At 34.9% G+C, this 25,048-nt stretch overlaps 1 pseudogene; it reads left to right on the plus strand.

The window, feature by feature from the left end:
* The first annotated feature begins 21,407 nt into the window (after window positions 1-21,407).
* LOC105172354 (spermidine hydroxycinnamoyl transferase pseudogene) lies at window positions 21,408-23,165 on the plus strand (annotated as a pseudogene).
* Window positions 23,166-25,048: the final 1,883 nt, after the last annotated feature.

Raw genomic sequence — 25,048 nt, forward strand, 5'->3', positions numbered from 1 at the left:
CCGGGAGTTTTGTGGCCACAACAGCGGATCAAATAACATAGTGTTTTCTATGTTGATCAAGTGGAGAAACATAATCAGAGTATTAAACATATATGTCTAGTCCAGGATGAGAACTAATGACCAATTTAATGCCCTAGACGAAGATCAGGAGATGGCTGATGGAAGAATTGTACCCATATGACACTCGGTAGCCCTAAGATTCACGTTATTTTTACCTATTGTCTAGTGCCATGGACCGCTGCTAGACGGCCATCCATAGTAACGGGTGCTTTCTGTGACACCCCGTAATAATTATGTTAAATATTACGTACAATATTTAATAAAATTATTTACTATTACTCAGGAATATACTCTTTTTTACCTATTTCAAATTTAAGAGTTATTTACAAAAAAGTGTATTTGAGTTAATTTAATATGCAGAAGAAATTATATACATTAAACATAATTACCCAATTTGCTAGAATTAGAAAGTCCCGTATCAATTAGAAAATAAATTATAGTCCAATTCATATATACCAAAATTTTTAAGGGATTAAATTGAAATTTTATAGAATTTAGGCTTAAATTATGCAAGTCAAAAAATCAAGGGACTAATTTATAATTTTGTACAAGTTATTAAAAAAGAAAAAAAAGAAGAGAAGAGAATGAAAATTGTGGAGTATGGCACGTGTCTTCCTACTGCTCCACATGTCATGCTACTCCCTAATGACTCGTTTGGTTGATTGGTTCAATTTATGATTATTAAATAATTCACTAAGTTTATATTGATTACTTGTAATTAAGAAATTAGGCATAATTTGTTTCTTGAAACTGAATATGTATAATTGGAAGTTAACAAATTATTTCTTAACAGTTGTATTTTCTTTGTTAAAAATAGTACTTATCAATTTTATTATTGATATTATTTAATATGAGAAGTTTAGTAACATTCCCATCCGTTTAAGATGTAAAATTCTATATACATTAATTAAAATGAAATAACTAACTATTGTCCAATTTATTTCAGTACTATAAGGGAAAAATATTATTTTAGTCCGTTAAGTATGTCTAATTTTAATTTTAGTTCAATAACTATGTCCATTTTTATTTAGGTAGAGTAACTTATGAAATTGCTTACTTTTAGTCATTTGGCAGATTTTCGGACAATTTTACCCTTATGAGTGCATATGAACTAAAACTGCCTTTTAAAAGTTGCATAGCGGTAAAATTGTCCGAAAATCTGTTAGAGAACTAAAAGCAAGCAATTTCGTAAGTTACTATAATTTACAAAAAGGACAACAAAAAAATGTGAAAGTTACTTAATAGGTTGGCCCGACAACTTGTTGGGCAAATTTCCTTATTTTTCAACTACCATTGTTAATTATGTTTAGTTAACTAATCAAAACAGAAATGCAACATGAAAGATACGGATGTGTTAAAATTACCCACCACTCTATTTAGTAGAAAAATAAAAATATAGAATCCGTACATAACCCCATTTTAGTACAAGTGAACGTCATATTCATACTTGTGGGAATGTTGGAATCATAGGATTTGGTGGAGATGAATTATCCACTCAGCTTTTTTGTAATCGTTCAAGACGTGTTTTACTATGGACCTCATTGTGAACGCCATTTAAAGTATATTGTTATTTGTAAAATTAGAGGAATGTTATATGTTATTGTGCATGACTATATATATGTATTTAAAGTGATCTTTCTTTGTGATGAACTTGTGTAAAATGTTTTTTGAAATTGTTCATTGATGAATGAAAATAAATATGATATTTGGCTATCTACTTAGATTTCAATGGGCCTTTGGAACTGTAGGGTGGATATCAGACAATCCAATTAACTATTACAAACGATTGGAGTACAAAACTCTTTAATAAATACAGACCAATATTACAGAAATATTGAATAAACAAATGTAAGAATAGAAAACAAACTCAGTTCACAAATCGGCTCAGATTCTGCCAGATCCAAGTAAAGGGAAAACCGGTCACAAGTAAGTACCGTTCCCAAAGTCACCGACCCATGGTAACACCATGAAACCAGAAAACCCGACCACACTCCAATCACTCAGATTTATGTCTCACGTCGGTCACAAAGACTCTTCTCAGTAATCACAAAGATGAAGGCACAAGGATGGATTTCTCATTGGTTTTCAACCGTGTCTCATAAGGGGAAGAGGAACCCTTTTTAATAGTATTGAGCAAAGAGTCCGAGAAGGAAAGCCATGGTGGCTTTCCTAACACCATTGCATTGGTGATGGAAAGTCACCATTTCACCGGTGAAGAGAAGAAGAAAGAGAATCAGAAAGATATCAGAGAGAAGAAGAGAGCAGACGACGCATAAGAGAGAGAGTGAGAATGAGTGGTAGAGATAGGTTTAGGGTTACATTATAAGTGTTAGGAAATAGGTCGGGTTGTGGGCTGCCAGCTGGGTCAGATCCGTGGCTTCCAAGTGGGCCGAATAAATAATAGCTTTGGGCCACAAAACATAACACACTCCACCTTGGACCAAAGCCCCTTAAAGAAAGAATGGTCAGGAGTTATTGGATCTGGCATTATCATCACTGCCTTCAACCCTGCTCCGTTGTACCTGCAAAAGAAATCGCGTCTTACCTGCAATACAACTAGTCAGGAGTGAGTTTTAAAATTTTCAGACAATTAACAAACTTTTCAACAGGAAGACACTTAGTACCCATATCTGCTGGGTTTTCCTCGGATTTGACTTTTTCTAATTTGATAACCTCTTTGCTAACAATGTCACGAATAAAATGAAACCTTACATCAATGTGTTTACTCCTATCGTGAAAAACGGGATTTTTGCAAAGTTGAATTGAAGATTGACTATCTGAGAAAACAGTGAGTTTATTTTTGAGAAAACCTATTTCATTAGTGAGGCCTTCTAGCCAAATCGCTTCTTTGAATGCTTCAGCTGTAGAAATATATTCGGCCTCAGTGGTAGACAATGCAACAATATATTGTAGTTGGGATTTCCAACTTATGCATGAGCCACACAAAGTGAAAATGTATGAAGTGGTGGATTTTCTACTATCCTTTTCATTTGCATACTTGGAATCCACATAACCAACAAGATTAATAGAATTAGAGAACTTGGAGAAGTTTATACCTATATTGTCAGTACCACGTAGATACCTTAGAAGCCATTTTAGAGCCTCCCAATGGGGAGGTCCAGGATTTGACATGTACGTGCTTAAGCAACTTATAGCATATGCAATATCGGGTCTAGTACATACCATAAGAAACATTATTGACCCAATGACATTTGAATAAGGAATCTTACTCATCTTTTCCTTTTCAGGAGCTGTTTTCGGACATTGATCTTTACACAATTGAAAATGAGCAGCTAATGGCATAGAAGTGGGTTTTGAGTTTTCCATTAAAAACCTTTTTAGAGTAGAGTGAATGTAAGTCTTTTGATTTGGAAGTATGGAAAACTTTTTCCTATTTCTACTAATGTCCATGCCAAGAATTCTTTTAGCATCACCAAGATTTTTCATTTTAAAGTTTTTGGAAAGATAATTTTGTAAAGATTCAACCAGTTTTATGCTAGGACTAGCAATAAGCATGTCATCAACGTACAAAACAAGAAAGACAGGAATATTATTAAAAAATTCGAAATATAAGCAATGATCATAGTCACTTCTTTTGAAGTTAAGGGAAAGCATGAACATATCAAACTTTTTATTCCATTACCTTGGAGATTGCTTTAAGCCATATAAAGATTTTCTCAACAAGCAATCATGATCAGGTTTGTTTTTATCAATAAAACCAACTGGTTGCTGCATATAAATGCTTTCATCAAGATCACCATGCAAAAAGCAGTTTTGACATCCATTTGTTTTAACTCCCAATCAAAGTGAGCAGTAAGAGCAAGAATTATACGCACAGTGGTGTATTTAACAACAGGGAAACATATCTCATTATAATCTATCCCTTCTTTTTTAGTGAAACCCTTGGCTACTAATCTAGCTTTGTATTTTAAAGGGTTTTCTTGTTTGATTTTAAAGATCCATTTGCGGTCCACTAAGGAAAAATCTTTTGGTTTAGGCACTAGATCCCAAGTATGGTTATCCTTTAAGGAATTCATTTCTTCATTCATGGAACCAAGCCATTCTTTAGACTTAAGAGCTTCGTCTACGTTTGAAGGTTCAGAAATGTTGAGTGCTACTTGGAAATCATTAAGCCTAGAAGGGATCCTTCGTTCTCTTCTACCCCTATCTCGTGCTAGTTGGTTGTTTTCTAAAGGGTTTTCTATGGTTTCTTCTATGTTTTGATCTTCATTATTCTCTTCTAGAATCTCTCCCTCTTCTTGGTTATCCTCCACCTTATTAAAGGTTATGTCATTTTGTTCTATTTCGGGTTTTGAAAGACAGGGCATCTCATTCTCATTAAAAGTCACATTTCTGCTAATAATGACCTTAAAACCAGGTTGGTTACGAACCCACAACCTATACCCTTTAACCCCATCAGGATAACCAATAAAAACACATTTCATAGAACGAGGTTCAAGTTTATCAGAATTTTGATGAACAAAAGCAGAACAACAAAGGTACGAAAAAGAGAAATATCAGGTTTCTTACAACTCCAAATAGTTTCAGGAGATTTACTCAATAATGGCACAGAAGGAGACAAGTTAATCAAGTAAGCAGCAGTTAAAACTGCTTCACCTCAAAATGATTTTTGTAAACCTGAACTGATCAGTAGACATCTCACGTTCTCAAGTAAAGTACGGCTCATGCGTTCAGCAACGCCATTTTGCTATGGGGTGTAGGGATTGGTCTTGTCTCTCTTAATCCCAAATTTATCACAAAGATCATCAAAATTTTTATTACAGAATTCAAGCCCATTATCAGTACGCAAGGATTTAAGCCTTTTTCCAATTTGGTTTTCAACAAAAAATTTCCACTTCTCAAACTTTTCGAAAACCTCAGATTTGTGTTTTAGTAAGACAACAAAAGCTTTTCTGAAAAAATTGTCAACGATTGACAGAAAGTACCGATTTCCACCATAGGTGGGTTCTTTAAAAGGACCCCATACATCAGCATGAACGTAATCAAGTATGCAAGATGACATAGAAGGGTTTGGGGTAGGTGTAGCAGGAAAATGCACACGATGTTGTTTTTCCATAATACATTCGTCACAAAATGGCAATTTGTCAACTTTATCACATAAGATGCCTTTTTTGTTCAGAAATTCAAGTCCTTTTTGGCTGATATGCCCAAAACGTTTATGCTAGAGAAAAGATTTATCATGCATGTTCACAGATGCAGCCATAGAATCATAGGTGACAGAGCATAAATATAAATTGCGTCTCTTTTCAGCATTAAAAACAACAAGAGAACCTTTCATGATTTTCATAATGCCCTTTCCCCATTTGCCCTCTAATACCTCATCTTCTAATGCAGCACAAGAGATAAGATTATGGCTAAGTTCAGAACATATTTAACATGTTTGAGAGTCATTCTATAACCATCATTGAAAATCAAAGAAATATCACTAATGCCTTTAATATCATAACTTTTTTCATTTGCCATGGGGACAGAACCAAAATCACCAAGTTTGAGGTTTGACAAAATGTTTTTAAAAGGACTTATATGGAAAGTACAACCAAAATCAACAAGCCATTCATACATGCTCATGGGATGCATAGAGTTCACATCAGAAACAACAAACACTTCTCCAGATTCATCAGCAACATAATTAACCCTTTCTTTTTCATCAGTGTTATTATCTTTGTTATCTCTCCTTGGTTTTCTGCAATCTTTTATATAGTGACCTTTTATACCACAATTATAACACCTTCTCTCTCTGGTTCTATCATCTCTGTTTGAATTATCCCCAATTCTGGATTTACTCCTATTGTTGTTTCTATTACGGCTTTTGCTTCTACTGTTATGTCTATAGCTAGAATTCCTAAATTTAGACTTCCCTCTCATAGAATTGACCTCGTGTTGGTTGTTATTAGGTCTATTTCTTTGCTTTTAAGTTCATTCCCAACAGTATCAAGGTTCACGCTAGCTCTACGATACTTATAGCAGCTTTCATATCAGAATAAGTATCAGGGATAGCATTTAGAAGCACAATAGGAGAATACTCATCAATATTCTTATCACCAGTCAATTTTATATTTTGAACTAATTTAGTGAAATCATCCAAATTCTCATCAATGTTCTTAGACAAATCAAGCTTGTATCTAAAAAATTTCTCAAGCAAAACCCGTTTACTCGACAAAGAAGTTTCAGTGTAAAGCTCTTCTAATTTTTCCTATAAATCTATTGCGGAATTTTGTTTACCAACCTTTCTTAGAACATTATCAGACAGATTTAGAATAATGGAAGAATAGGCATATTCATCGTTTTCCAAAATTTTTTCTTTAGAAATAGAATCAAAGTATCTACCATCTATGGCCTTAAAAACCTTTTGTTGAATTAAAATATCTTTCATTTTTTGCTGCCAAATAGAAAAATCATCCTTTCCATCAAATGGTTGCAAATTTTATCTGACCATTAATGAGGATTTTCTTTTGAAAAAGTAAGAGAAGGTTTTTCGAGAAATAAATATCAGAGAAAAATGTTTTGCAGTGGAGTCAGTCAAGAAATAGTTACAGAACTTAAGAAACAATATCTCAAAAATCAAGGCAGGTCACATAAATCACAGTGATAGATATTCAAAAGCAGATTAAGTCACGGATTTAATGCAGTTCCCAAAAAATGGATTATACTAGGTCACAGATTTCAACAGAGATAAATTTAATAAGTCACAGGGAGTATATCAACGAGTTAGAGATAATATTTCACAGTCCAAAATTATCCAGAAAAATGGGTTCAAAATGCAATTTATCAGTTCACCAAGAACAGGCACAGAGCAATAGTAGCAGTTTAAGAGAAAATCCTAGATCTCACGAGATAATCAACAGTTAGATAATAAATCAACAGTCACGAGACCGAGGCCTTTCCAGCTTAACACCCAATCCTGATACTCGACGACCTTACGGGTCCGACCAGGAGGATAATCAGGGGGATATGCACCTCAGAAATATAAAACGAGATATAATAACAAAAATAAATCGGAGAATGTAAAGAGAGAGTTTGGAGGTTACCGTCACAGTAAGCTTTCATATCAGAGGAGGCTCTGATACCACTGTAATGTGGATATCAGACAATCCTATTAACTATTACAAACTATTGAAGTACAAAACTCCTTAATAAATACAAACTAATATTACAGAAATATTGAATAAACAAATGTAAGAATAAGAAAACAAACTCAGTTAACAAATCGGCTCAGATTATGCCAAATCCAAGTAAAGGGAAAACCGGTCACAAGTAAGTACCATTCCCAAAGTCACCGACCCACGGTAACACCACGAAATCAAAAAACCCGACCACACTCCGATCACTCATATCTATATCCACGTCGGTCACAAAGACTCTTCTCAGTAATCACAAAGATGAAGGCACAAGGATGGATTTCTCATTGGTTTTCAACCGTGTCTCATAAGGGGAAGAGGAACCCCTTTAAATAGTATCGAGTAAAGAGTCCGAGAAGGAAAGCCATGGTGGATTTCCTAACACCATCGCATTGGTGATGGAAAGTCACCATTTCACCAGTGAAGAGAAGAAGAAAGAGAATAAAAAAGATATGAGAGAGAAGAAGAGAGCAGACGGCGCATAAGAGAGAGAGTGAGAATGAGTGATAGAGATAGTTTTAGGGTTACATTATAAGTGATAGGAAATGGGTCGGGTTGTGGGCTGCCAGCTGGGCGGATCCGTGGGCTTCTAAGTGGGCTGAATCAATAATAACTTTGGGCCACAAAACATAATAGGAACTCTATGGAAGTAGTGCTACGATGTGATTATTATTATTGTCATGTGGTATTCTAGTATTCGTAATTAACTTCAGTTGGGAGCCATCTCTAGTCTATATGAGTATCCAAAAGGTCTCTTTTATCTTGATATTGATCAATCCGTCGTAATATTGAATATGCATGTAGCCTTTAAATGGTCTATTTTTCTATATAATTGTTATTGGTTTTGTGGATTTCATCAGGTAGTTCTTGCTAAGCAGTCAATGGGTCATGGGCTAGACGGTTCGTGGGGCACGCTGGGGTGGAATTGGGCTACCAGTTGAAGCTTCGTCATTCAATTCTCACTTGGGTGTCCTCTCACGGGCAGGCTGGAGGTTGCCTGTGTGATTGGCACTGCCATGTATCTAGGCATGGCCAATTCTATGCGGTCGTGGGGTCATTCCTTGCATCGACGATGAGGTAGTATATGATCGTGCTGGAGACACAAGGTGGTAATCATAAGATATGGTCCTTACCTAATATGGTTTTTGCAGGCTCAATTGTTGTTGTTGCTAGTCAGTATGATATAATTTAAGTATTTAAATTGAGTTTTCTATTATTGACTGTTTTCTTCCACGTGTAGCCACTCGTGGTCTCACTAAGCTTTTGCTTATGCAATTTAAATTTGTTCCTCCAGATATAGGTGATAAATTGATCAAGTCAGGATTCCACTGACCTAGGAAAGTGATCAAGGTGATTAGGAAGGAGGCTGAGTGCTTAGACTCATAGTTGTCCCGATTATCAGGTTTTAAATTGCTAAGTAGAAATTATTTTTAAGACTTTGGCTAGGTCATGTCCCAAGAATAGGGCCTAAGGCAAGAGTCCTACTTTTGGGGTGCGACACTTTTGGATTAAGTGTTAATAGAAAACGATTAATTTAATCTAGCTAATTTAATTAATCTAGCGCAAAAATATTTGCCAATTGAATTGTGTGTTGACACAAGTCCAAGTCTAGCTGAGGGTGAAACCTACAGAGTCACCAAAACACCACTCAAGGAAGTAGTAGAATTAATTATGACCTAATTCTAGAAGGAATGAATTAATTTAAAGAGCTTAAATTAATTGAAGAGATTAAATGATATGATAATTTAAATGGGAGGATCCATGTACTAATTAATGAGATTAATTAAATTTGAATTTGTTTAATTAATTTGATAAGATTAATTTTTATTGAACCCGATGAATTGATTAATAAGATCAATTGATTAGGGTTTTAACTTGGTAATTTAATGAGATTAAATAAATTGGGTTAGGCTCAATTATTTGATGGATTAATTAATTGAGATATGGCTAGAATTTATTTGATAAGATTAAATAAATTTCATTTAGGCTTTTAAGAATTGATGGATTAATTTTATGGAGGCCCAAGGCTATGTAGCCTAGCTTGAATATATATATATTTATATGTAATATACATATATATATGAGATTGTAAGGATGAGGGAGTTATTGTTGGAGTACTTATGGTATAAGTAGGTAGTGAACTGTGAGGACACATATTGTAACTATTTTTCACTTGACAGCGATGTGTACATAATAAGTACATGAGATGCCTTTTGTGTGTATAGTGTATAGGCTTGTGTATATATTATTTTGTATATGATACAAAAGACAACACTCCTTTCACAACTTATCATCTTGACAACTCTCTTCTCCCTCTTTTTCTCTCTATTCTTGTTCTTCTTAAACTAATTTCATGTGAGAGCAAGGTCCTCTTGAGTTTAATATACCAAGTTAATAGTATAATCAAGTCTTTTATACTACATACAGTTTATCTCTAGTAAGGTTTGGTGTACACCACCTTGTGGTGTAGTGTGTGTTCAACGTAGAAGAGATCTCGTTGGTCTTTGCGTGAGCACATGGTTGGAGGAGAAAATCTTGAAGAAAGTTTTCAAATCAGAAAAGTAGATTTTCGTGATTACATTCTGTCACTTTATGTTACAATAGCCACTTGTTTTATTTCAAACTTGTTTTATGCTTGTTGAATACCGAATGCCTGGAATTAAGGGACTAGTTCCCTTTCTATTTTAAATTTAAATATGCTTATTTTTATGTTCCCGTTGTGTTCCTACCAGGTCCCGAATCATACCGATTCTTTAAAAAATATGGCGGCCTTTACCTATCATCAAACGTGTTGGAATGGTGGCCTACAAAGTAGAGATACACCTTTTTGTGGAAGATCCACAATATCCTCCACGTGAGCTAGCTAAAGAAATATTGAACAGACAAGGAGGACGACACCTGTAATCATCCCAACTGCCCGCAACTTGAATTAACAAAAAAGAAGGTGGCTGAAGCGATCCTGAATCACCAAGTTACAAGTACCACAAAGTGCAATGACACAGAGTACTAGGTGAAATAGAGGGGATGTAGCATTGAGGAGAACATTTGGGAGTGGGTACAGACTTTAAGGCGTACCAACCTCTTGTTGAAGCTTGCCATGCTTCCCTAGCACCAAGGTCATCGCCATCTCAAGTGAGGGAGAATGCCAAGGACTGTTCGCACTCTAGGCACCCTTGACTCATATTCATCAATACAACTGCTCAATTAGGTCGACCAACAGCCTTTCATTGATAGACGCTGGACTTCCTCAGTCTTAGAGTTTTTAGGCATAAGCCTTTTGTCATGTACTTCTTGTACACATGTAAATACTTTTGGTTACTTGTGGGGGACTTTGTGCCTTCTGAGGTGCAATTTTCAACCTTTTCACTATATAGCTCTATAAATAGGAAAAATCTTTTAAAGACTATTATATGGAGGAATGAGTATTGAGAAGATTGGTGTAGTCTACGTGCTAGTGCCCCCTCAAGGCGATGCCCTTGCGCTAGCATCTTCTGTACAATGTTTATTGCATTCTGCTACCAATGAAATCCACATTCTGAAATTGCATTCAATTTACTGCTTTCCTACTGCACCTTACTTACTTGTGTTGCTACAGTCGGGTTTCGTGTTCCTATTCTTGTTCGTGCCTCGCGCTAGTGTCGGCGGGACTTCTGTTTTGTTGCTCTTGAATGGAAGTAGTCGTTTATTACGGACTACCAGCTACACAGTGCCCCTTCCCCCATATTGCGGAAGGTGCTCCATGAGACCCGGGTAGAGGATTAACCTAAAAGATAAGAGATATCCATTTAAAAACAAGGAAATACAGTTGCAAATTGAAAGCGGTAGAGTTTATAAAAGCAACGGTACGTGCGTAGGATTAAGAGAAAGCAGCAGAAAAGATATTTAAATTAAATTTAACTTTAAAGGGGTCTATCCGTTGACTTTTTAGGATTTCAACTCTCTTTTATTTTCGATTTCTAAATCGACTACTAGTATTGTTTTGGATTTGCGTTCATGCAAGGATCAACGTAGATTTTATCTGTTTGTCCACACCCAGCAAATGGAATCAGCATGCACGAGACAATTGTTGGATAGCTCGTACTCTCTCAACCAAAGAAAAGAATTTGGATTTGCATTAACCATTAGTAATCCCCCTCAATTAGTCAAGCTAATCAAGCCTTGATGCGTTTGGCTTGTTGTAACACCCAAATCAAACATCATCAACTTAGTTATGTTGGTGTTGGTGGTCGCCACATTTTGAAGCCCTCTTGCGTTGTATTCTTGGCCACAATCAGTCCCCAAGGAGGAGCCTTCAACACCTCCTTAGTTGTGTTAGACCTGAATTTAATTAATTAAATATTTACCGATTCATTAAATGGATCTTCCTATTAAATGATACAATTATTTATGCTTTCGAATTAATTAAAATTATTTAAATTAATTCTAATACTTTTGTAGTGGTCTGTATATGAATCTTTAGGTTAATCCTCAGTTAGATTTAGATTTATGTCTAAAAAAATTAATTAATTAATCTAATTAATTGCTTCTATTAACCATCAATTTGAGAAGAACCCATCACCTTGGGTTGTTGCCTAATAATGGTCCATGGCAGTAAAAATTAGGTAATTTTGATGTCAATATTTCGGCTTTTGATTTTTTTTCTATTTTTTCCAGAAAATTTATTTTCTATATTTTTTTTGAATTTTTATGAAATGAATTTTTTGTGAATTTAATTTTAGTTTGATATTAGGTATCTCCTAAAATTAAATTAGGTGTCTCCTAAAAAGTTCAGCGTTTGGAATATTTTTTGCAACGGGTTATTGAATTTGAGACACATTTGTAAAATTATTTTAGTAATAGAATTAGGAACGGTTTATAGAATTTGGAACGCATATTAGATACTGATTAGTAATTCTATTTGGAAAGGTTATATTTAAATTTGTAACAGTTCATCCAGTTTAGGAATACTTTTTTGGGACAGTCGTTGAAATGGTTTTTGGAACGGGCTTTTATAAAATTTTGTAATATTTTCTTTAGCATTACTAAACCTGTTCTTAATTTTGAATTTATAATTTTTTAGAGATTATTAACATATTTAATAAATTTGAATGAATAAATAAATTTATACATTTTAATAAATTATCAGATATATTTAATGAAATTTGAATTCATTTTATTTATTCAATTAATTGAATAAATATAAAACAATGGAATTTAATAAACATTATGAAATAATTAATAAATAAATAATATTATATTAATATAAAAAAATTATTTAATTACAAAAATAAAAAAAAATATAAAATCTAATCTAAATGGTCCTCGTCAGCATTGTCTTTATTCTTAGCCGGGGGATTCGTTGGAGGTCGTTCTGTAGTGGATGAGAAGGCCCGCATCTCCCGCATCATACACCTCATGTCGGCCATCATCATCTCGTCACGGCTGATGCGGTCCTTTATAACTGGATTTGACAGTGGCAGTGGCGGTGGCGGTGGTGATGTGAATGTGCGGCTGGAGACGTGGGCCTGAGAACCAAAGCCAAATACTCAGCCATTGTTCTTGCCCCTGACTGCAGCCAGCCACATCTGCTGCTCTGTCATCACCACCGAAGCTTAGGATTTGACGGAGGCATTGAGGTTGTTGGCCATGGGCTGTGGTGACGATCCTCCGATATCTTCTGGAACGTCTCCTGCAAAACAAACTAAATTGGTAGCACTTTATTAAATGAAGAATTGATTATTTAAAAAAAATAATATCAAATATTAGCTACTTACCGCCACGTCTGCCGCCCTCGGCCCACTCCAGTCGCCGTCCTCTTTCTTCTTGTAGCAGCTCTTGAATAATTTCATTTGCTTGGGCGGCCGTCCGAGCTCTGTCTCCTGTATAAGAAAAAAACAGTTAATTAGGATCATATTTAAAAATAATGATTTGACAGACTGAAATTATTAGTTACTTATCAATTTCCTCTTGTGTATGCGAACTGAGCAAGACCCCCCCTGGTACATAGTTGAGCACGCTGTGGGGTTCGCTGCCCGGTTCGCCACATTCTTGGAGGACTCCTGCTGGAAGTCCTCGCTGGCCTAGTACGCCTGGGGCTGGAGCCCAATCTCATTGGCCAGCCATAGTGGCCTGACTAGGCTGGACGGGCGATGGAGAAGGTTTTCTGAATGTACTTCCTGGCCCACATGTAGAAGACTCGGAACATGGACTCATCGTCACAGTTGAACCAATAGGTCATCTGTAGTAAGAAGATTAAACAAAATATTAATAAAATAAATTAAATAATTAGATTATGTATTAGATAAAAAAATTAATTTAAAACTAATGTCCTTCATGCTCTCGAACCAGAAATGCTGGTGCTCTGGCGACACCTGCCTCAGACACGACCATGGGTGGGGGGGGGGGTTCAGCAAACAAAAATGTGGTGGGGTGGGGTGGGGGTGGGGTTTGAGCAGAAGAAAATGGGGTGGACGATCATTTACTAAAAAGTCGTTCCCATTTAGTAACCATGCCAACAACCAGTTAGTTTTTGTATAAACTTAACGAGATCGTTTCTAATAATCACCAAACCGTTCCCAATAGTGTCTCAAAATTAATTTCCCAAAAAATTGAGAAAAATATAGGAAAAATTGTCCCAGACATGTTAATGATCATAAAAAAGTAGACCAACAAGTAATTAAGGCAATTGAAAACATATAATGTTACGAATAGAATTTAGCAGTTGTTCAAAAGATCAAGTATATTTGTATGTACAGAATTATTAGTCTTACATAGATGTAAACAACATCTTATACTGTTGTATTGGATCGTGTAGTCAGATCGTTAACATTTTAATTGGACCATTGGATATTATTAGATTGACAAAATACTACAGTCACTAAAGTTTCGGGCATTTTTGTTATACGGATGTTGAAATATTGTATTTGATACACAATCAACGACGTTAAAAACGATGCAACTATCCATCAAACTACTTGATTTTAGATCGGACAGCTAGAAATGTTCACATATGGTAAGTATTGTTATACATTTAAATTTAGCATTAATTAGGGTCTCGGATGTAGAGATATCGTAATCGAGAAAAAAATGATCAAGCTATGGACATTCTTAGGCACAGATTCAGAAACTCATTTAAGAACGGGTTGAAAAAATATTCTAGGAACAGGTTTATCGACACACTTAGGAACGGACTTGGGAAAATTCAACTTTAGAAACGGTGAAAAAGTATCAAACGTTTACTAATTTAATTTTTCCTCCAGTTTTTCTTTTGGCGCGTAACTAAATTTGTTGGAACAGTCTTTGAAACAGTCGAATTTAGTCGTCCGTTCCTATGTTTTGAAGTTCCCTCTCTTGTTTAGAATATCAACCCGACATAGGAACAATTGTAGGAGTGGTCTAGCAGTTTTTTACCGTTCCAAGGTGAAAAAATATTATACGTAGGAACGGTCTTGGAACAGTTCTAGAAATATTGATAGTGCATAAATTAGAAAATATTTTTTTGAGTATTCAATATAATTAACGTTTAGGAATGTTTGTAGGAACGGTATGGAAATTTTTGACCGTTTCAAAATTAAAATTAAGTTTGACAGTTATACTTCTATAACTTTGAAAATTAAGTTTGAACTTACACTATCGACATTGTTTTTTCGCTACTTTTTATGATGATCTCTTACATAATTTCTTCTTGACCACTGGTAATTCCTCATTAACTCCGACCATCGTCTCATTTTCATAATTAATATGTTGTCCAATAATGGGTGTCGAATCCACCAAAAATAATTCGTACGGACACTTTTATAGAAGTGTGAGTAGGGTCGAACCCACAGGGATTGATTTTAAATTAGGGTCGAACCCACAGGGATTGATTTTAAATTAATTCCTTCAGAAATAAAAATAATTAGGGAAATTTTTTTATTGTGAAGAAGAATAAAAATAAAAGCCAAATTAAACTAAAGAGCTAATAAAAATAGAAGAGATAAATATAAGAGAAAAGTATTCCAGTTAAAGATAGGATCATATTTAATTCCGCGGTCGATCGTAGATGCAAAGATAACAATTATTAATGATAGATAAATTGGTTATGATAATTTGTACAACCTAACAATCTCACCTTTCCTTACCTTGTGGATAGTCAAGGAACGTCCGTTGACTAAATCCCTAATCAGTAAACAACCTTGAGAACGTCCTCAAGATTTATTTACCGACAGCATTAAAAACTAGAAAGATCCAATTCTAACCAATAACATAATCTAAAAATTTCTACATAATCAATTATGCTATGTTACCACTAGTTATTGAACTAAACAAATAATTACGGATTCCCAGGTTCAATTGGCTAAGCAAATATTCTTGACAATGAATAATGGTACCTATCATTCATAAATCAGATTATTTGTAATAAAAACATTGAGAACAACACAAATACCAATATGAATAAAAGTAGAAATCATAAATTAGATCTCACAACTTGTTGGAATTAAGCATTCACCAAGTCTTTAACCGGAATAAGAGAACTAGCTAGACATGCTCATGGAATAACTTATTGTCTCTTAAAGTGAATTACATCATATATATATATAGTAACTAGATACCAAGTTCTAATAGGATTGAAGATAGGTTCCTAATTGAACTAAAAAACTAATAGAAATAAAATTATAATTCTAGTTAGACTCCTCATTCATCAAAAGATAGTTCAAGTAGCTCCAAATTTTGGCCAAAAATCGAGTTTGAGTTTTGTCCGAGTTTTTATTTTGGTTATTTTTCTTCATTTTTCATCTCATTTGTCCTAATGCTGCAAAATAACATTTAATTAGGAGCATTTTGATTACAAAATAGGTCGAATATCACATGAATAAGCACAAAATGCGATCCTATCATCCAATAATAACTGTTCCAATAATAACTGTAAGTGGCGACATTCTTTCCCGTAATGGATAACATCTGCTTCTTCACAAATAAGCTTTATGCGAACTCAGTGCTCTTTCACGTCATGAAATTTAACAAGAACGATCCACTCACTTTGTTTGAGAAAAAAATTTGATTGGATAATTGACTTTGTTTGTCTCAGTGAGACACTCCCATAATCCCCAAGCTCTTCTGTTAGAGATATCGTCTTCACTAGTAGCTGATACCAGGAGAGCTTCTCCTGAGACAGCTGATTTTGTTGAAAGCTACCATGTCCGGTCTCTGCAACTTCTTAAAATGAAATGCTGGATGAGACCCTCTACCTTCAGTCTCTGGAGCAACTAAAATGAATTTTATCTCTTGAATATCTCATCTCTTTAAGTGGGGGTTATTTTGCCATGAGTCAAAGACCGCCCCGCTAATCTACTCCTGCAGCTTTGAAATTTTTGAAAAACTGGGTGACATAGTATGGACTGAAATTAGAGCTCTAACTTACAAAACCATACCATTCTATAACCTCTTCTGGTTTGGACCCCTTTAAATTTAGACCCTGTCATATTTTTCGGATGTTTCGATGATGGTCTTGCTTGGATTTACTCCTTTGCGGGAAATTAATTTGTTCCACATATGCTGGTATTCCTGCCAAGCAATAGAAGAAGAAGATATCAACTTGTTAGTATTAGCCTTAGAGGTGCCTATCATTGACCTCAGACTAATCTCTCCATCTTTTACCCCAGATGTGTTGGGTTGACTTGAATTATCAGGTGTTTGCACTTCCTGTGACCAAATTGATGCCGTTTCACCAGAGTATGGCGATGGTTTTGTGCAATTGGTACTTGAATCTAACGATATAGGTCTAGAACCCTGCACTCTAAGGGTATGTTTAAAGTCATGCTCCCTCAACTCGTAATCATCCCCGAAGGTGTCTTATGAATTGGTTCTTGTAGGTCGTTCCATAGCGAGGTGGATGCTAAAAAGAAACTCCTTATAGCACCCTGGACAGTATCTGGATTAGCTTGTTGGATTTATCCGGCAACTTGAGCATTCACCGCTAGCTGTTCGAACTTCTTGTCAAGTCCTTCGAGGTTTTCCCGGAGGTGCCTGATTCTCAGCATGATGGAGTTTGCTTCAGATGCCTCCATCTCTTATCAGGAAATCTGCAAAAACATACTCATGAGATTTTATAATGTCAATATTATAATAATAATATTGGCATTCAACTTACCATCTGATAATACGAGCTTTTTCTATTTTAGATTTTAATTTATTCTTTAGGAAAACCTTAACATTAGTATTATCAACTTTTGAAATGAATTCTTTAGGAAAACCTTAACATAAAGGCCATTTCTTTAAAGCCTTCCAAACCGTAAAGAATTCCTTCTCGTTAATGTGCCAGACTTTGGCTTGTTGTTTTGAGAACAATCCTCTAGTATATATGTACAAGGTTATTCCCTTATAGTGTCTTTTTCATGAATACTGCTGCCCATCTATAGTCATTGGCGTCTGTATAGACCACCAATTCATCATTGTCTTGCGTATAGCAAGCTTTGGTAAGTTACTGCAAACTTGTTTCAACTCGCGAACCCTTTTTGTGTGGATTTCTTCCCATTTTCACTTTAAGCTTTCCCTTTCCTTTAAAATTGATTGGAAATTCTTCCTGTATTTTGCAAGATCCTTGATAAAGATACCAGCAACATTAGCAACTCCCAAGAAGCTCTGCAAATGCTTCTTGTCTTTGAGTATGTCTGAAAAATTATAGATTTTCTCCACGATATGATCCTATAACTTAATTCCTGCTTCATCAATAAGAACTCCTAAAATTCAATTTTATTGACAACAATACTAGCTTTCTTCTGATGAAGCACTAAACCTTTTTTATGGCATGCATCAGAAAATAGTTTAACACGTTTAATATGATCTTTCATATTTTTAAATACAATTAGTATATCGTAAATGTAGACAAACATGGATTAAAAATAATCTTTAAAACGATTGTTCATTTTTTATGAAATATCATGGGTGCATTAGCTAAACATAATATATATATATATATATAATTAAAAATTAAAATATAATAAAAATTACAACAAAAAAATCCAATTCAAGTTGAATTGGTCTCCCCATGCCTTAGTAATATCGGGGTGCATTAGCTAAACATAATGTATGTGTACGCATGAAAATGATTGAGATTGCATTGGTCTTAACAAAGAAGGGAAATAAAACAATAATTTGATTGTACAAGAATAAAGATCCCATGATAGTATTTGATTGTACAAGAATAAAGATCTCATGAATTTTTTGTGGGAGATAACATGCAAGAATTATTGAGAAGCTGTAGTTACGAATATGACCACTCATTTATCATGTAATCTTGAGGTTGCCATTCTTCAAGAATACTTTAATTAATAAAATCCCATCTAACTATATATTTGATTGGGTTGGCGTCGCACAGTTGTTGTGATCATAGAGTTAAAAAAAAATAATTATGAAGTCCACAAAAACGTATAAGGTGTCAGGGTCACTCCCATAAGAACACTATTCCAATCACACTACGAATGGTCTTAACTCGACGGATTAGCTAAATAAGTAGTTCAACAATACAAAACAAACTCAAATTTTAGTTTGGGGCTATAATTTATAGGTAACCCTCAATTATGACGTTGGAGCTCCTTGATGCTGCCACATGTCATCCAATCAAGATCCAAATTGCTCATATTTGTCATCTTAATTATAATTAAACACATTATTTCCCACCAACTCATAAAAATAATTAATCAGTAAGTATAAAAACTCAAATACATATACATCACACCGAATTTTCTGTCGTAAAATTTATTTTATTTTTTATTTTAATGAGTTAATATTATTGAAGCACAAATTTACAATTTAAATACTTCAATTCGATTACATGGCAATATTTGATTTTATTCATCAATTAATATCTTATTCTATAAAAACAGTATAAAATTGATGGAAAAATATATGAAACTTGTCAATATAATTGACAATAAATTTTGCATACCTACAACTGATCCACCAAAAAACCCATAAGTACAGGTCCAAATTTCAATTCATGTCCTTAAAAGAGATCTTCATATGACACAATGAAAGACACAAACTACATACATACAACATAAACACAATGACTCAAGTTCAAAGCGAGCCCAAAACTCTCAGTCATGACGAGGTGCGTCAATCGGGAGGTTCCATGCTTTCTTGGCTACAAACCTTCAAAACCTTAGCACTAATTTTAAGATAACTCGTAATTTGCCCCCACAAATTGAGAGTTGATTACGCATCCACACCAATAACAAGCTTCCAAGTTCCAACCCTTAGATGTACTTTGGAGAGAATAATTGATCCGAAAATAGTTTTTATTTTCAGATATTGTAACCTTTTGATTTAAATTCCCAAAAGCTTCCTTACTTGTATGTTTCTTAAGATTCAATGGTATATAATTATGGGCAAAAAATGTCATTTTAGAGTTAAAAGTCGAGCAACTAATGGCTACAAAATTAGCACCTCTAGGAATAGGGGCATCTTTTGGAAAAGATAGGGAGATAGGTTGGGTCTTTTTCTTTCTTTCTTTTTTTTTATTATTATTACAGGGAGTCTTTTTTAATAATTCGATTATGACAAAGGGGATGGTTTGCATTTTACTATGAAATTTATCGGGTAAAATATATTTTTATATTTTGTTTTTTTCGTCAACTTATCATCTTAATTTTGTGAAAATTACACTTTGTTATATATGACTATTTTCTTGTTAATTTTTCTATCGAAAAAACATCATATGCAGTGCCATTTGAAAAATATCACACCGCATTACCGTTAAACATTATATATACACTGCATGTGATGTTTTTTCAATAAAAAAATCGACCGAAAAATGGTTATGTATGGCAGGATGGAAATTTTATAAAATTAAGATGATAAGTTGACGCAAAAAAAATTAGATGTAAAAATAATTTAAATGACAAAATATAATTTATCCAAAACTTATCTATTGAGTTTCGTTTTTATGGTTGAGAATGTAAGTACGAAACTAGCATTAATTGTGCTACGAATGAAAATGGTATCAAATAAGTGTAATGAAATATGTTTCTTAAACATTTTTCTCATCATTTCAAGTGGAAGAGGAATTTCATACGCACTCAACCTTTGCTATATTAATATATTAAAACAAATGTAAGTGCAGTAAACATTCGGGATTAGAATTTGGTTAAACACAGTAAAAATTACATATAACTCTATACGTTAGGTAAAAATTTCGACTAGTGAATGATCACACGCGAAGAAATATGAAATTAACTGATAGTGAAAAGAGATAAAATTGAATTGAAAAAGACAGTACTGAAGTTATTATTTAGAAATTGTGGATTTTTGTGGGGCATTCAAATATTTATGGTTGTTTTTTAAGGTTGTGTATATATGAACAAATCAAAGCATAAGGTAGTTTTTAAGGATTCACAATATTTATGGTTTTGTTTTATAGGTGGATGATTCTCATTTTCTAAATAGTGGTCCTAGTTCTGGATGATGCTTTTATATTTATTGATATTGTCGTTTGGTTGTATATATCGCCTTATGGACAAATGTTGCGATTTTACCTTATTGACCCATTAATTACACAGGGAATGTGACTTTCACATGCTAGTCCACAGTGGGAGGGGTTTTTTGTGCGCAATGGTTTTGACATCTATATGCAAATTTTAATAGGATTTGAGGTCAATTTTAAAATTTCGTAAAATGCAGGATCAAGTATGAGATGATTCTATTTTCTGGGACTAACTTTGCAATTTTACCATGAGTCGCGGGCTTGGTCGGCAATTGATGATGACTGTTTGAACAACAATGAATTGATGAGGCAAAGAGGAGAAACAAGAGTGGGAGTTTGTTTGGGAGAGCAATCGTATGTATTTGAACGTCTATTCTTGATATTTTTTATTAATCTTTTAAAAAATATGTCTCTTTTTGGGGTATTTTGGCCTGCAAATTTGAGAATATTTGTGTACTTATGCACTTCAACGGCAAGTGATATAAGGCTTTATAAACGTCAATATCGCACTTGTATTGATCTAATAAGAATTCATTTGCTGTTAGGATAAATATCAAAGCTTGTGGGAATTTGGCATCATAAGGAGGATTGCTAAAACAAGTCAGAATTCATGGAACAATTACGACTCCCGTAAAGCTCATTTCATCCACAAATCTCCACCATTACTGGTAACTAAACTATAGTACAGTTCATGAACTCAGTTCCAGCTTCCTTAATCTATGGTCATAAGACTCAAATGCCACCCAAAGTGTGGTCTATAAATACCACATAATTAATGATGTAATAAAATCCAATACCATACCAACAACTCCCTTTTCTCTCAAAATGAAAATTAAAGTCATATTGAACTCTTCTTGCCTAGTCCAGCCATCTGAACGGACATGCAACGGCTGCATGCCCCTGACAGAATTGGACCAAGCCGGTGTTCTAACTCATGTCCCGACAATCTATTTCTACAGGCCTCCCCAGAACTGGCTCACACCCAAAGACACCATCTTCACTACCCTGCGGACTTCTTTAAGACGAGTCTTGGTGCATTTCTACCCGTTGGCCGGCCGTCTACGCTGGCTAGACGGTGCCCGTCTCGAGCTTGACTGCAACGGCAAAGGTGCCCAACTCATTGAAGCTCACTGTGAGGCGACGTTGAATGACCTTGGTGATCTAACTCCATCTCCCCATTTTCGTTACCTTATTCCTCAGATAAACTATATGGTCCCCATTGAAGAAATTCCACTGCTGTGCGTTCAGCTCACTAAGTTTCGATGTGGCGGCATCTCTCTAAGCTATACTATATCTCATGCTGTGGCTGACGGGCAAAGCGCCTTCCATTTCATCTCCGAATGGGCTAGGCTTGCTCGCGGGAAGCCGTTACGGACAGCGCCTTTCCTTGACAGGAAACTATTGCGCGCTGGAGAGCCTCCCTCGGCACAACCACGTTTCAAGCATGCGCAGTTCGATCCTCCACCCCTTCTAATAGGCCAATCGAGCAGCGAAAACGAGTGGAAAAAGGAAACAACAATTACCATGTTCAAGTTGTCGAAAATCCAGGTCGAAATGCTCAAGAACGAAGCTAACAGGACGCGGGCTTGTGATCGCAGGGTACGTGCCTACACCCGATACGAGTCCATGGCAGCACATATATGGAGATGTTCGTGCAAAGCCCGCCGGCATGTACACAAGCAGCCAACTGCAATGGTCATATGCGTTGACATACGCAGGCGCATGAAGCCACCGCTCCCGGACAAGTTCTTCGGCAATGCAGTAGTTGATGTTATAGCAACCAGCTTCTCAGGGGAGCTGATGACAAGGCCACTAGGCTATGCTGCAGGCAAAATAAGAGAAGCGATAGACAGCGTAACGAGCGAGTACGTGCATTCGGCCATTGATTTCTTGAAAAACCTGAAAGATTTCTCCAGGTTGCAAGATATACATGCAATTACAACAAATCAGGGGCCATTCTACGGGAACCCGAATATTGGAGTGATAAGCTGGATGGCTCTTCCTTTGCAGGGCTTAGACTTTGGGTGGGGAAGAGAAATCTTTATGGCTCCCGGAACACATGACTGCGACGGGGATTCGCGGGTCCTGCCGGGTTACGAGGGGGATGGATCTTTGGTTGTTGCACTGTGTCTTCAGGCTGTCTGTATGGGGGATTTCAAGAAATTCTTCTACGAAGACATTAATGAAACTAAGAAGAATGGATCTATAATTGTGGGTTGAAGGGATGAACTAAGAGAGAGATGAAGAGTTAACTGATGAGGTCGTGATATGGTAATAGACTTCAAGAAATCAAATTATTATAGATAATTAAGGAGTGATAGTTTCTGCCTGATTAACTTCAAGTTCCCATATGTTAATGTATCAATTTATATATTCATGCCATAAGAAATCATGTGAACAAATCGGAGAAGTGTGTTGCAACTGGTTTTCCTCCTTAATTTCGATCCAAAATTTTAATTTGGATTGATTTTGATCAGATTTAAATCAACTATATAACAAGTGTTATAAGTTTATTGTGTGATTGATGCACAGTTCAATATAAGTGACGAATTATATAATGAATATATCATATCTGTTGTGTGATTGGTTTAATTCGATCAAATCTGATTTTAAGTAAGAATTTTTCATTTTCGACTTTCTTTTTGCCGGACTTCTTGTATGGGAAAATAATGTCTTTTGCACCCGGAATGCAGTACATCCCTGAGCCAGGCAGACTCACAATGCAATAACTTTTAGCCCATATTAACTATAGACTGATTATGTGATTAATTTACAGTAGAAAAAAATAATAATTACATTACAAGTACATAGTTGTTTTAATTAGATCAAATTTGATTTGGACCGAATTCTTCCCTCGTAATCCAATTTTGTTTTAAAATAAGTAGTCAAGTAATACAAGTAAAATGCATTATAAGATACTAAATTAAAGTTGCTAAAAATTTAAAAATAAAATACGAGTAAGATATATGTTGTTGTTCATTGGTATGCGTTAAGAAGTTTTAGAGTGAAATTGAATGAAACATTATCGTCAGAATAATAGCTATACTATTAACTAAGGAGAGAGTCAGAATAACTGATTTTGGTGTATAATTAATGAAAAAAAAAAGAGAATTAATTTATTATTTTTTTTCTTCCTCTTCTACGTCTTATTTTTTCTCTCTCTCCCTCTCCGCCTCCTCTAATCATATAAATTGTTAGCGTGAATAGCAATTTACATTACTTTTTAAAAAATATAAGGACGTAAATCGTTATTTGTTTTTTGAGAAAAAAATATTATTTTAGTCCAATAACTATATCCATTTTTGTTTAAGTCCAATAACTTACGAAATTGCTTACTTTTAGTGCTCTAACAGATTTTCGGACAATTTTTGAAATATAAATACATGTTTGTATGCTTGAATGGGCCGAGTTTTACTAAGGGTTTCTTGCTCTAATTCTTGCTTCCTCCCTGTGGATCTTTTATCAATTCACTTTTTCACATTTCGTTTATGTTAACTCATTACATTCTATTTGATTTTCACGGAATCGTTTTGATTATTTTGGGTATGGGTTTTGCTTTACATGCATTTTATATGCCCCCTTTTTAAAAAAAAAAAAAAATTAATTGGTTGATCATGGGTTTTGAATTGCAGGTGCAGGGTTTCTGAACTCTCGTTTCTTATTTCTTGCAAAAAGAAAATTCCATAAGTGCCTCGTTTTCCGCTAGTAGTTGAAAGCTGAATTCTGGCGTTTGGTTTTTAAATTTACATTTCCGTTTGCGTGCCTTGACATTCTGTTTGTGGATGCCTTCTTATCAGATAATACCAAGAAAAGGTGGGATGGAATCCACAGGTTTAATGTTTGAGATCTGTTGTCGTTCTTGGGTTAATTAGGTTACGTGATTGCCAAAAGTATATGATTTTCACGGTGGTGCAAATTGGGCTTCAAATCCCACTGGAAACAAAGGATGCTGACCAAGTTGACTTAGAATCAATCATTTACCTCAACTTTGTCTATGAGGTAAAATTCAGCAGCAATTAGTTAGTATTTTCGTGTCGTCCTGAAGAGTTGATCTTGCCATATATTGCTGTCGTTGCCTTATTTTTTGGTTAGCATATATTAATGCATAAAGAGCATGCTCTTGAAGATTTCCAAAATTTAGCGTGTGAGTTTTGATCTATTTGATTGTACAAGGGTTAATTCCAATTAGGAAAAGGAAGATATTTTTATATCACCAGGTTATCCTCATTTGAGAAATTGTGGTACAAGAGTTGAAGGAATTGGTAAGATCAAGAAAACATTTATGACAACATATTTCAACCACTTTTGACGTCTAGCAAAAATTCACGCGATTGCCTTTAATGTTTCTTGGCATTGGAAGCACATTCCAAATATACTGTATATGTACTGTAATTTTTTTAATTCACTC

This window comes from Sesamum indicum, linkage group LG10 (genome assembly GCF_026168435.1).
Source record: "Sesamum indicum cultivar Baizhima isolate 11 linkage group LG10, ASM2616843v1, whole genome shotgun sequence".
NCBI lineage: Eukaryota > Viridiplantae > Streptophyta > Magnoliopsida > Lamiales > Pedaliaceae > Sesamum > Sesamum indicum.